Below are 8,189 nucleotides of genomic sequence, written 5' to 3'. Positions count from 1 at the left end.
TATTAATATAATAATACAGTTATTAATTCATGACTCACTGGAGGTGGTCCTGTCAGGTGGGGAGAAGGAACCCCCCCTTCCCTCAGGCCTGACTGAGAGTCTCTGACAGGATATATGGCCTCATTCGGAGATAAGGTACATGGGGAATGTGAGGCCTGAATCAAATCACTTTGGGGCCCCCCTCCCTTAGCCCCTCACCCACCCAACCCTGAGAGGGTACGAATGGAGGGAGCTGTGGCCAAGGCAGGTCAGAAAAAGGGAAATGGCTTATCAGCTTTAGGTTTGAATATGAAATTGAATGTTCTGTGCCTCGGTTTATGCAATGGGAATAACAGTGCCTACCTCAGGGCATGGGACCTTCTTAAAGTGCTTGGTACTTGGGCCTCGTGAACTCCCAGCGCAACGAGCCATTGCTGCGGTCATATTCATATCAGAGCTGAAGCCAGTCCTGTGTCTCAACCAAAAGAAACACTGAGAAGAGGGAATGGTATTCCATACAAACGTTCTAAAAATCCTCTTTACAGCCTTTTTCTCGAAGTCCCCCTCCTCATGGCTACTGTGCCAGCCTAGCCTTTCTCTGTTGCTGCTTCCCGGGCCTCACAGCCCTGTCTGTAACCTTCACTCCTCTCCTGCTGGACAACCTTCGTCTTGACCTCCCGACCAGGTGTTCCCTGCTCCTCAGCTAGACATCTCCGGGCCAGGTTAGAACTGCTTGCCTTTCGCTTCCGTGGGCTGCCTCTCTACCCTCTCCAGTGAAGATTCCTTGGCCACAAGGCTGGAACTAAGAGGCCTCCTGGGAGGGCAACATGTTAGCTATTCACCTGCTGGCGGACATTTGAGTTGTCTTCAGATTTTGAAGATTATCAATTAAGTGGTTATGCATACTCATGTGTAAGTCCTTTTGGGGTCATTCACTTTCATTTCTCTTGGGGGAGTTCCCAGAGGGAAATATCTGCAAGCTTGCTAAAGTCATTCATGAGTGTGACACTGTCTAGGAGGGCAGATGGCTTTACTCTTCCCTTCCAACACCCCTGACTTTTCTCCTTGAGTTTTTGCATTTCTCTTTTGTGTAGTGCAATGTGGAATAAAAGGATTGAGAGTAAACATCCTCACCTTTTTATTCTTTTTAAAGATTTTATTTATTTATTATTTATTTGACAGAGAGAGACACAGTGAGACAGGGAACACAGGCAGAGGGAGTGGGAGAGGGAGAACAGGCTTCCTGTGGGGCAAGGAGACCGACGCAGGGCTCGATCCCAGGACCCTGGGACCATGAACGGAGCCGAAGGCAGATGCCCAACAACTGAGCCACCCAGGTGCCCCACATCCTCGCTTTCTGATCTTAAGAGATAAGCACTGGGGTGCCTGGGTGGCTCAGTGGGTTAAAGCCTCTGCCTTCAGCTCAGGTCATGATCCCAGAGTCCTGGGATCGAGCCCTGCATCGGGCTCTCTGCTCAGTAGGGAGCCTGCTTCCTCCTCTCTCTGCCTGCCTCTCTGCCTACTTGTGATCTCTGTCTGTCAAATAAATAAATAAAATCTTAGAAAAATAATAATAAAAAGCAAAAAAAAAAAAAAAGAGTTAAGCACTCAGTCTTCTATCAGTAAGTCTACTGTGAGATACAGGTTTATTTTTACAGGTTCTGATTCATCAGGTTGAGGACATTCCCTTCTATTTCTAAATTGCTGATGGCCTTCATCTTGAACGTGTGTTCAATTATATCAAATGCCTTTTCTGAATCTATTGATACAGTTTCATGGTTTCCCTGCTTTATTCCATTAGTGGTATGAATTACATTGATTAATTCTCTCTCTCTCTCTCTCTTATTTTGCTTTTATTTATTTATGTGAGAGATATGGTGTGTGTATGTGAGTGAGGGACAGGAGGGGCAGAGGGAGAGGGACAGAGATCTTCAAGCAGACTCCCCGCTGAGCTCTGAGCCCCAAGCTGGGGCTCCACCTTAAGACCCTGAGATCATGACCTGAGCTGAAATCAAGAGCTGAACATGTAACTGAGTGCACCACCCAGGCATCCCTACTTTTTTTTTTTTTTTTAATTTTATTTATTTAAGAGAGAGAGTGAGAAAGCACAAGTAGGGAGGAAGGAGAGAAGGAAAAGCAGACTCCCCCCTGTGCAGGTTGCCCCACACAGGGCTTGGTCCCAGGACCCCAAGATCAAGTCCTGAGCTGAAGGCAGATGCTTAACCAACTGAGCCACACAGGTGCCCTGACCTATTTTTTTCTAAAAGAAAGAAAGAAAGAAAGAAAGAAAGAAAGAAAGAAAGAAAGAAAGAAAGAAAGAAAGAAAGAAAGAAAAATATATATATATATGCTATATTATGTTACAAATTTGGGGCATAGAGGATTTCACCTGATTGATATACTATTTTCTACACTGGTTTTTTAGTGAGGTTCTAGGGATTATTGATCATTTTATGGTAGTTGGGACAAGATTTTGGAATAATTTGGGATGAGATTTTAATCACAAATCTGTAGGGAGATGAATTGAACTCTTCTTCCAGGTTTAATTATAATACTGTTATGCTCTTGGTGAAATTATTTAAACCTGAGTTTGATGGCTTACATTTTTTGTTGAAATAATGTCTTTCACTTTCTTGATAGTATTCTTTTAAACACAAACTTTGAAATTATAATGAAGTCCATGTTATGTATGTTTTTTCCTTTGGTTCTTTGTGCTTTGGGTATCATATCTAAGAAACTATGGCTAAACCCAAAGTTACAAAGATTTACATCTACATTTTCTTCTCAGAGTTTTCTAGTCTTAAATCTTATATTTAGGTTTTTGATCCATTTTTTAAAGATGTTATTTATTTATTCATGAGAGACAGAGAGAGAGAAAGGCAGAGGCAGAGGGAGAAACAGACTCCCAACTGAGCAGGGAGCCCGATGTGGGACTTGATCCCAAGATCCTGGGATCATGACCTGGGCTGAAGGCAGATGCTTAACTGATTGAGTCACCCAGACGCCCTGTTTTTTATCCATTTTGAGTTAATTTTGGTATGATATGTGCTAGGGATCCAAACATTCTTTTGCATGTGAATATTGTTCTAGCACCATTTTTGGAAAGACTATTCTTTCTTCATTGAGTGGTTTTGGCACCTTTGTCAAAAATCAATTAACTAATTATATGGGCTTGTTATTGGACTCTAAAATCTCTTCCATTGATTTATATGTCTGTCTTTATCCCAGTACCAACCAGCCTTGTATTAAGTTTTGAAACTGAGAAATGTGAGTCTCCAATTTTATTCTTTTTTTTTTCAAGATTTTTAAGGCTATTATAGAATCCATGTAATACCATATAAATTTTAGGACTAGCTTGTCAATTTCTGCAAAAAGCGCAGCGGGAATATGTTATGGGTTGCATCTGATCTGCAGATCAGTTTGGAAAATATTGTCCTCTTAACAATACTAAGTCTTGGGGCGCCTGGGTGGCTCAGTCAATTAGGTGGCTGCCTTCAGCTCAGGTCATGATCTCTAGGTCCTGGGATCAAGCCCCACGTCGGGATCCTAGCTCAGTGGGGAGTCTGCTTCTCTCTCTGCCTCTGTCTCTTCCCCTGCTCATGTTTTCTTTCTCAAATGAATAAATAAATATTTAAAAAAACATTAAGTCTTCCAATCCATATACTATGCCACATAGAGAACAAGAAAGTCTTCTTTCTTGTGATTCTTTCTGTGATGTTTTATAGTTTTTAATGTACATAAGGTTTACACTTTTTTGGTGAACTTTAGTACTAAGTATTTTATTCTTTTTGATGTTGTTATAAATAGAATTGTTTTCTCCATTTCATTTTTGGATCACTCATTGCTAGCGTTTAGCAATATAATTGATTTCTGTGTATTGATCTTATATTCTGCAACTTTGTTGAACTTCTTTATTCGCTCTAACAATTGTGTGTGTATGTGTGTATTCCTTATTCCTTAGGATTTTTTCTATAAAAGGGCATGTCATCCGTAGATAGAGATACTTTTACTTTTTTCTTTCCAATCTGGGAAGAAAATTATTTCTTTTTCTTGCTTAATTTCCCTGCTGAAAAATTCCAGCACAATGTTGAATAGAAGCACTGAGAGAGTATATCCTTTTTTTGTTCCTGATCTTAGTGGGAAAACTTTCAGTGAGACTTTCACTATTAAGCAAAGTGCTGGCTATGGGGTTTTCACGGACATTTTTGATTATGTCGGGGAAGTTCTCTTTTACCTCAGATTTGTTGAAGTTATAATAAAGATTTGTCAAAGACTTTTTCTCCATCTACTGAGATGATTATGTGGGCTTTGTCCTTTATTTTATGAATATGGTGTATTTTGTTGATTACTTTTTACATGTTTTTTTAAAGTGATTTTATTTATTTATTTGACACGGAGAGAGAAAGCACAAGCAGGGGGAGAGGTAGGCAGAGGGAGAGAGAGAAGCAGGTTTCCTGCTAAACAGGGAGCCCGATGCGGGTCTTGATCCCAGGACACTGGGATAATGACCTGAGCCAAAGGGAGACGCTTAACGACTGAGCCACCCAGGTGCCCCTACTTTTTATATGTTGAACCAATTTTGCATTTCTGAGATAAATTCCACCTGGTCATACTGTAAAATCCTGTTTATATGTTGTCACATTCAAATTTGCTAGTATTTTGTTGAGGATTTTTGCATCTGTATTCCTAGGGGATAGTTGTCTCTAATATTCTTTTCTTAGGATTTATTTCTCTATCTTAGGTATCAGGATAATATTAGCCTCACAGAATGAGTTGAGGAGTATTATCTCCTCTTCTAATTTTCTCCTTTTTCCAATTTTGGTTAATTATTCTTTAAACATTTGGTAGAATTCACCAGTGAAGCCATTTGGTCCTAGGCTTTTCTTTGTGGCAAGTGCTTGACTACTAGTTCAGTTCCTTTATTTATTTTCAGTCTGTTTAGATTTTGTAATTTCTTCTTGTCTAAGTTTTGATGGTTTGTATCTTTCTAGGAATTTTTCCATTTTATCTAGTTTATCCAATTTGTTTGCATACAGTTGTGCATAGTATTTTCTTATAATCCTAATCCTTTTTATTTTTGTAAAAGCAAAAGTATATCCCTTTTTCATTCCTGATTTTAGTAATTTGAGTCTTCTATTTCTCTTTTTTTTTCCCTCAGTCAAGCTAAAGGTTTTTTTTTTTTAACTATGTTGATCTTTTCAAAGGACCTTTTTCAGTTTCATTAAGTGTTTCTATTTTTTTTTCTATTCTCTACTTCATTTACATCGGCTTTAATTATTTCTATTCCCTTCCTTCTGCTTCCTTCAGGTAAGTTTGCCCTTCTTTTTCTAGATTTTAAGGCAGAGATTTGGGTTGCTGATTTGAAATCTTTCTTCTTTTCTTTCTTTTCTTTTTTTTTTTAAGATTTTATTTATTTATTTGACAGAGATCACAAGTAGGCAGAGAGGCAGGCAGAGAGAGAGGAGGAAGCAGGCCCCTGCTGAGCAGAGAGCCCGATGCGGGACTTGATCCCAGGACCCTGGGATCATGACCTGAGCCAAAGGCAGAGGCTTAACCCACTGAGCCACCCAGGCACCCCTCTATCTTCTTTTCTAATACAGGCATGTATAGCTATAAATTTCCTATGGCTTTAGCTTCATCTTATAAGTTTTGGGTTTTTATGTTTTGTTTTCATTCATCTGGAAGTATTTTCTAATTTCCCTTGTGATCTCTTCTTTGATACATTGGTAATTCAGGAGTACGGTATTTAGTATCAACATGTTTGTGAATTTCCCTATTTTTTTCCTTGTTACTGATTTCTAATTTCATTCCATTGTGGTTGGAAAACATACTTTGTGTGATTTCTATCTTTATAACTTTACTGAGTCTTGTTTTATAGCTCAACAAATAGTCTGTTTTGGGCCACCTTGGCAGCTCAGTTGGTTAAGCATCCAACTCTTGATTTCAGCTCAGATCATGATCTCAGAGTCATGAGATCAAGCCCTGCTCAGTGGGGAGTTCTCTCTCCCATCTTCAGATTCTCTCTCTCCATCTCTCTTTGTCCCTCCTCATTCTCTCTCTCAAAAATAAATAAATAAATCTCAAAAAAAAAAAAAAAGCCAAAACAACCCAAATGGTCTATTCTGGAAACATTTTATGGTACACTAGAGAAGAATGTGTGTTCTGCTAAATTTTGTTGGTTGGAATGTTTTATTGATATCTGGTTTAATTGGCCTAAAGTATTGTTTGAGTTTTCCATTTTTTTTTTCTTAATGTTATGTCAAGTTTCTCTGTCTATTAATGAAAGTAGATTACTAGAGTCTTCAATTATTATTTTTGAATTGCCTATTTCTCCCTTTAATTTTGTCAGTTTTTGCTTCCTGTATTATATTTTATGTATTTATTTTTTTTAAGTAGGCTGCACACCCACCATGGAGCCCAATACGGGGCTTGAGCTCATGGCCCTGAGACCAAGACCCAAGCTGAGATCAAGAGTTAGACACTCAACCCACTGACTAAGCCACCCAGACACCCCTGCTTCCTGTATTTTAAGGACTTTATTTTTAGATGCATATATGTTTATAATTATGTCTTCTTGATGCTGTGACTCGTTTATTATCATTAAATGTCCTTCACCACAGTAATGATAGTTATTTTCAAGTCTATTTTGTGCGATATTAGTGTAGCCCTCCATCTTTCTTTTGGCAATTGTTCCTATGGTATATGTTTTCTGATTCCTTTTTTCCCCCCCAGGTGGAATTTTATTTATTTGCTTATTTTTATTAACATATAATGTATTATTAGCCCCAGGGGTACAGGTCTGTGAATCATCAGCCTTACCCACTTCACAACACTCACCATAGCACATACCCTCCCCAGTGTCCATAACCCCACCACCCTCTCCCTCCCTCCTCCCCCAGGCAACCCTCAGTTTGTTTTGTAAGATTCAGAGTCTCTTATGGTTTGTCTCCCTCCCGATCCCATCTTGTTTCATTTTTCCTTCCCTACCCCCCAAATCCCTCACCTTGCTTCTCCAATTCAACATATCAGGGAGATCATGTGATCATTGTCCTTTCTCTGATTGACTTATTTCACTCTTCCAGTTCCATCCAAGTCGTTGGAAATGGCAAGATTTCATTTCTTCTGATGGCTGCATAGTATTCCATTGTATTATATATCCCACATCTTCTTTATCCATTCATCTGTTGATGGACATCTAGGTTCTATCCATAGTTTGGTTATTGTGGACATTGCTGCTATAAAGATTTGGGTACATGTGCCCCTTTCGATCAGTACATTTGTATCTTTAGGGTAATGTTTTCTGATTCTATTATATTCACCTTATTTTTGTCTCTGAATCTAGTCTGTTTATTATAGATAGCATGTGGTTGATTATATATGTTTTAAATCCATTTTGTCAATCACTGCCTTTTGATTGGAGTGTTTAATGCATTCAAATTTCATGGAATTGCCAATAAGGTAGGATTTATGTCTGCCATTTTGCTACATGTTTTCTAAGTGTCTTATGTCTTTTGTGTGTGTGTGTGTGTGTGTGCCTCTATCTTCATTACTTCCTGCTTTTGTGTTAAGTAGATTTTTTTCTAGTATATAATTTTAATTTATTTATTTTCTTTTTACAATACCTTTTGAGTTATTTTTTTAGTGGCTGCCCTGGGGATTACAATTAATGTCTTATAGCAATCTAGTTGAGGTTAATACTAGCTTAATTGCCATAATATACAAGCAAAATTTCTCCCATAAACTCCATTCCTCCTTACTTTGTGCTAATATTGTCATACAAATTACTACTTTATACATTCTATGCCCATCAACACAGGTTTATAATTATGGCTTTATGCAGTTATCCTTTAAATAAGATTGGAAGCAAAAGTGTTATAAACAAAATACACATTTATTTTGCATTTTAATTGCTATAGTTATCATTGCCAGTGCTCTTTATTTCTTCATACAGATTCAAGTTGCTGTCTAGCATTCTTTCATTTCAACTGGAAGAACCACCTTTAGTTTGTGGGGCAGGTCTGCTAGTCATAAATTTTCTCAGTTTTTCTTTATCTGGGTACGTATAACATTCTCCTTTATTTTTAAACAGCTTTTTAAGAAAAAAAGACAATGTCACTTGTAGGGATGTAGTATGTAATAGTTGGGGTTCTCCAGAGAAACGGAAACACTTGATGTGTGAGTGTGTGTGTGTGTGTGTGTGTGTGTGGTGG

Source organism: Mustela nivalis (genome assembly GCF_964662115.1).
Source record: "Mustela nivalis genome assembly, chromosome: 6".
Taxonomy (NCBI): Eukaryota; Metazoa; Chordata; class Mammalia; order Carnivora; family Mustelidae; genus Mustela; species Mustela nivalis.
The sequence above is the reverse complement of the archived record's forward strand: the minus strand, read 5'-3'. Positions refer to the sequence as shown.